This window comes from Dama dama, chromosome 11 (genome assembly GCF_033118175.1).
Source record: "Dama dama isolate Ldn47 chromosome 11, ASM3311817v1, whole genome shotgun sequence".
NCBI lineage: Eukaryota > Metazoa > Chordata > Mammalia > Artiodactyla > Cervidae > Dama > Dama dama.
In genome coordinates, this window is record NC_083691.1 from 73,177,806 (window position 1) to 73,183,916 (window position 6,111).

The window sequence follows — 6,111 nt, forward strand, 5'->3', positions numbered from 1 at the left end:
AGTTATCAAAACTGAATCAAAAAGAAATATATCAAACTTATCAAAATCATTTATGAAACTGAATTGTCAAAAACTTGACACACATACCCTGGCTAAGCACTTATTTTACAATGCAATTTACCAAATTTAAAAAAAAAAAGGCAGTCTTTATCTCTCACAAACTGCTTAAGAAAAATATATACGAAAAAGTTTCCCAACTTATTTCATGGAACTAATATAAACTTGATACCAAACAATGTAAGAACAATGTTTTTTAAAAAAAATTATAGACAATTGTTTCACTTAATAAACAGTTGCAAAAATCTAAATAAGATACTAGCAAATGATATTCCATAGACTAAAAGAATATATCTGTATATGTGTGTGTGTGTGTGTGTGTGTGTGTGTGTGTGTGTGTGTGTGTATGTATGTCTCTAAGCCATGGCATCATTGACTCAATGGACAGAAGTTTGAGCAAATTGCAGGAGCTAGAAAAGGACAGAGAAACCTGGTGTGCTGCAGTTCATGGGGTCAGAAAGAGTTGGCTATAAATGAGCGACTGAACAAAAAATCTCAAAGTAATTAAATATATTCATACTATCACATTATAATATGAAGAAAGAAAATTATATTACCTCATATAATTTACACAAAACATTAAGGCATTACATAAAATCAACACTCAGTCATGATAAAGTATGTAAGTTGTTAAAAAGTATTAATAGTGAAAAAGTCCTTACTTCATTAAAAAATATCTACTGAAACCTTAAGCAAACTTCATGATTAATGGAGAAACATTAAGAGCACTCGTTAAAGACAGTAAGAACACAAGGGTGCTAACCATCACTGTTACTATTAAATACTGTCCTGGAGGGTCTACCCAATCCAGCAAGACAATAAAAAGATATGGTCATAAGGAGTCCAAAAAAAAAAATTACTATTCTGTTACCTATGGATACTTAGTTCCACTTTTCTCATCTACTTTATATTGTTTTGTTTCATTTATCCAATGCATCTGAGGCTGCTACTTCTGGTAACTCACTCCTTCCTTCTGAGTTCATGTCAGTGGAAATTAAGATGTTCCATAATCTAGGTAGATTATTGCCTCCCTAGAAAATTCAAGAATACCTGCATAAAAACAATTAGGGACTTCAACTGGGATGATCAATACAAGATCAAAATTCAAAAATCAGGAATGTTTCTATGGGCCAGCAAATAACCAATTTTAAAGTACAATTCAAAAAAGATATCATTTATAATACACACAAAACCTATCAGAAATAGGAAATAGATAAAACAAAATCTGTGTAAAAACATTTACACATTTACAGGGAAGTCACCTGAATAAAAGGAGATGAATATTGTGACGGTATCAGTTCTCTTGAATAAAAATTAAATTTAATTAAAAATTAAATGAAAAATTAAATAAAAATCCCAACATTTTTACCTGTGTTCAATGAGACAAACTAATATTTATATGAACTAGTAAAGTCCATGAAAGCCAAGAAATACTGAAAAAATATGAAAGTAACTGTAATAGCTAACAATTACTGTGTGCTTCCTTATATGGCAGGCACAATTCTAACATTCTGCATACATTATCCTTAAAGTGGATACTATTATCTATTTTATAGACAAGGGAGACTGAGAGAAATTAGGAAATGTGCCCAAGGTTACTTGGTATTCTTAAGAGTAGCAATAGACAAAAGAAGACAATGAAGTCATATATTCCGAATTCTGAAAGAAAATAATTGTGAGTCCAGAATTCCACTCTCAAACTCTCATTTGTAAGAGCAAAATAAAGATACTTTCAGGAATACAAATATTTTAAAGTTTATTAAAGACTTTCCATGAAAGAACGTCTTGATCTCCGTTGACATGAACTCAGAAGGAAGGAGTGGGTTACCAGAAGTAGCAGCCTCCAAAATGCATTGGATAAAGGAAACAAAACAATATAAAGTAGATGAGAAAAGTGGAACTAAGTATCCACACGTAACACAAGGTATACAATAATGTTATTAGTTATTCAAAGTACAGGCCATGAAGTCTGATGCCTAGGCTACAACAAAGGCCAGTAAGTGGGCTCTGTGCTTCTTTTTGGCCAAATCAGAAATGGGAAACATTAAAGAAAGGATTCACAGCATCCACAAGACAAAACAGACAAGTTGTTCACAAGACCTATTCCTAGCGCTGAGACCACAAAGACATTTCTCCAATGCTCAAATGGATACAAGATCTAGGACTTGTCCATCTTGGTCCAAGTATGATAATTTGGGAAAGAGGTCCTTGACTCTTACAATACTTTTTCAAAAAGAAAGTGATAAAGAAGCATCAGCCCGTCAGAAATCTCTTCCTGGAAGAACAAAGGAGAGAAAGCCTCCTACATAAGGTGTGCTATTTGAATGACTAGGTGTTTTAGAAAAGCCCATCTTCAGGTACATTCCAGGAAGAGGATAGCAAGGTGACCTCTGGGAGCCTGGCTGCCTGTGAGGGACCATGATGATTCAGGATGTAGGCTTCTTTCCCAGAGCTATCCCCAGAATATTTCCATCTCCACTAAACCGGTTCATCTGCCAGTGCATGGTAGCATTCCAAGGCTTCCAAAAAATAGTTCATTATTATGTTTTCACAGTAATAAACATCAAGAAGCAATCCCAACATTCCATGTAACACATAGGTAAGATAAATGGAAATCTGGCATCTTTCTCTGGGCCTTCCTACCCATCTCGATCCTCTGACAATACCAAAAAAAAAATGAATGCTAATCATTAATTTGTCAATTTTTTAAAATCCTGCCTTCTACCAGGCAGGATAGACATAATTTGCTGATCTTTTAAAAATCCTGCCTTCTATCAGGACTGCTCTAGAATTCCATGGGGTTCCTGGATTCACAGGCTCTCCAGGAAGCCTCAGAGGATTCTGAATTATTTCTCATAGATACAGCTGGCTCCCAAGGGAAGATGAGCGACCCCGGGCTAAGTTAGGAGCAACTCCCAAGGACTTCCAAAGATAAGCAATGGTGAGAAGTGGATGAGATGGGAGACAGGGGCATTTTCCAATTAATCAAAATATCAGTTGTTACTAAACGACAAACTAGTTTGCCTTCCTTTTCTATTTTTTTCTTATAATTAAGATAACAGTAATAATACATGTGCAGGGAGAAGGTAGACAACAGAGACAGAGATTAAAAGACTTTGGTCACTGACCTGATTTCAAAATTTGATTCTAGCACATAGTGGCTATGCAACCTTGGCAAGTTTCCCCTCAGATTCTAGTTTCTGAATCTTGTATCATGAGAATAACAGTACTTACCTCTAAAGCATTAATATGAAATACCATATGTATGCGCTTCATACTCAATAAATGTTAGCTATTCCTATTGCAAAACAGTTGAGAAACACAGGCAAGCGCCAAGAAAATCAAAAGTACCTATAATCCCACCATCCATTTCCATGCATACCATTCCAGTATTTTGGGGGTGTATTTTCAGAGTGAGATACAAAGCTTTCTATTTCATAACTTGAAATAAAATTTCTTTGAAAATTTAACAAAATACCCTGAGCATGTTAATATAATTTGGTATCCTTGTACACATGATTTTAAAAGGTCATATCATATTCCTTTAGGTTATTTTTCTTAAAGTAAATAAGTAAAAAATAACCCCTTCCCTTCTTCCTCCTCTGCAGTTTCCACACTCCATCTATGTCCAACTCATCTGGCCAGTCAAATGACAAGTGGCTGCTTTCTGTTGGCTAACTGGGGATGTAGCCTTCATCTTGCCATCCAGACCACCTGCTCCTTTAGTCAGGGACACGTTGCCAGCCTTCATTATATCCCCATCATTCAGAGCAACCTATCTGGGGCTGCACAACAAACACTCGTAAACAATGGCAACTCACTCAGTTCAACAAGATTTCATGAGTTGGTACAAAAGTTGAAGAAGGCAGAAAGGTGATTTCTCTCCAAACAGTATCAGGTTGACTTCTGGGACATTAAACACACTATTAAAAATTTTCAGGAAGAGGAAGAGACTGAAGATTATTATCTAAGTGCATTGTTTTTAAGTACCAGGGTCAAACAAGTTCAAAACTTTGAAGGGTTTTATTTTTGAATGGAAGTCACAATGCTTCGTTACCAATGACATTCTGAAACCACAGTAAAACCTTACTAATTCATACTAATGGGGAACTACCACACTCAATCAGCAGAGAAAAATGAATTACACCCTTTTTAAAACAAGTTTCTAATGAAATTCATTTTTTAAATCTTTCTGAATAGCTCAAAACCTAACCTGTTTTGATGGGTTGTTCTGAATCTTATCTAACACATTTGTTACAATCACATTTATTATCTACATAGAAACAGGAATGGCTGACGTTCTTGAGAAGTGCCTTCTCTCTAAAAACAATACAAGTTCAACACTCCCTACAGTCCTGTTTGTACAGCTTACTCCTTAGGAAAGCTTTTTCTTCCTTGGTCTTGCGGTAGCAAACCCCAGGCTGCTTCCCTCTCAGCCCTGGGGCTCCAGTTCCAAGTGGGCAGAAGTTAGTAATATCAACCCAGATCAATCCCTTAAACAAAATCTGAAAACCTCCAGATTCCAGGCTTGACCAGACCCATCTCAGAATTAACAAGTTCCCTTCTAAGCACCCAGAGAACTGAGACTGTCATGGAAACACTGATTCAACCCTAATGAGAACAGCCATAAAAACCACACAAATGAACTAAACATTCCTCTACCCGATCAGAGTCAAGCTGAAGCCAACAGCCTGAGGATTAAAAGAAGCAAGGTTGTTTTTTCTCTTTGAGGTCCTGCTCATTTTCACCTCTTCCACTGCCTTGTGTCCACAACTCCTGTTTATGAGAAGTTGGGGGAGGGACGGAGAGGAGGGAAGAAAAATGCAGGGTGAGTAGCCAGGCTGGGGAATGCCAACAAACTGTGTGGTTTATGTCAGGCAAATTAAAACTTCTAGCCTGGGGGAGGCTGTAAGTGTCTGTTTGGGGTTGTCCGAAAATAAGCGCCAGTGAAGTCTCATCTCCCACTAAAACAGTTAAGTACAGAATAAAGTCTTTACTTTCCAAAGACCAGGTTCTGCACAATATTTTTAGCAAGCGCTCTGTATTTTCTTGTTTTATTATTTCCCGTTTCTTTCAGAATTAGAAAGGTTAATTAAATGAAGTTATTACTGGAAGAAAAGAACAGAGAGATTTAAAAAAAACAAAGGTGCCCAACAGAAACAGTAAAATTCTAACAAGGAATATATTTTAATTTCCCTTTGGACATGCAACGCACAATGTGCGGGGCCAGGGGACCCAACATCAAACTCCAGCTAAAGTCATGCCTGAAGAACTCTTTGAGCAAGACTGGAGACCCCTGTGGCTCTGACTCCCTGGCCTGGGTAGTCGCCTTCTGGGACCGGAGCGGGCACTAGGCTGGCGCTACCAGCCTGTGGGCCAGGAGCCTCCCAGGGAAAGGTTGGGGGGCGGGGGCGGGGGCGGATGGGGGGCGGGGGGGGGGGGGAAAGTAGCTGCACCAGTAACAGGAGGCAGGAAAAAGGAAAGTGAAGAGTCCCGGGGTTGGGGGGACGCTGAGCCCCTGCTGGGACGGAGGACGGGGGATGGTGACCGTGCGCTGAGAGGCCGGGACCGCACGGGTTTGTTTGGATGAACACCCGTCCCTCCCCCTCCCCCCCCACCCCCTAGAACGGAGTCGAGATTCTTTGCTTCTTGAGTTTTCTTTCTCTTGAGAGCCGGACCTAGGTCTCGGCAGCCGCCTCAGAGCTGAGGTGCGGAGAAGAAGCCGGGTGGGGCCCAGTCAGTGCGGGCCCTGAGCTATGGGGACCGCGGCGGGGAAAAGAGGCACCAAGCGGGGCGCCGGACCAGCGCGGGAGATGCCCGCGTCCCGCGGCGCCCACTGCGCCCCCACTCCCGCCTCCCCGTCCTCAAACTTTCCAGGTAAACCGGGGCTAACCCGCCCGGGAGAGGGGGCTCCCCGTGCCTCCCTGTCGGTCCCCTGGGGGCGGTCACTCACCCGCAGCGCGGCTGGGGTCCGGACTCTGGCAGCCGCCATCCACCTCGGAGGGAGGAGCAGGAGGAGCAGCAGGAGGAGGGGGAGACGGAGGAGAGGGGCGG

At 40.6% G+C, this 6,111-nt stretch overlaps 1 protein-coding gene across 2 annotated transcripts in view; it reads right to left on the minus strand.

The window, feature by feature from the left end:
* The window catches only part of STON1 (stonin 1), a 121,353-nt gene extending 115,242 nt beyond the window's left edge, over positions 1-6,111 (minus strand). For both annotated transcript variants that reach the window (XM_061155454.1, XM_061155452.1), the window contains exon 1: positions 6,011-6,111. The gene's annotated coding sequence lies outside the window, so the exon portion shown is untranslated. The remainder of the gene's footprint in view (positions 1-6,010) is intronic.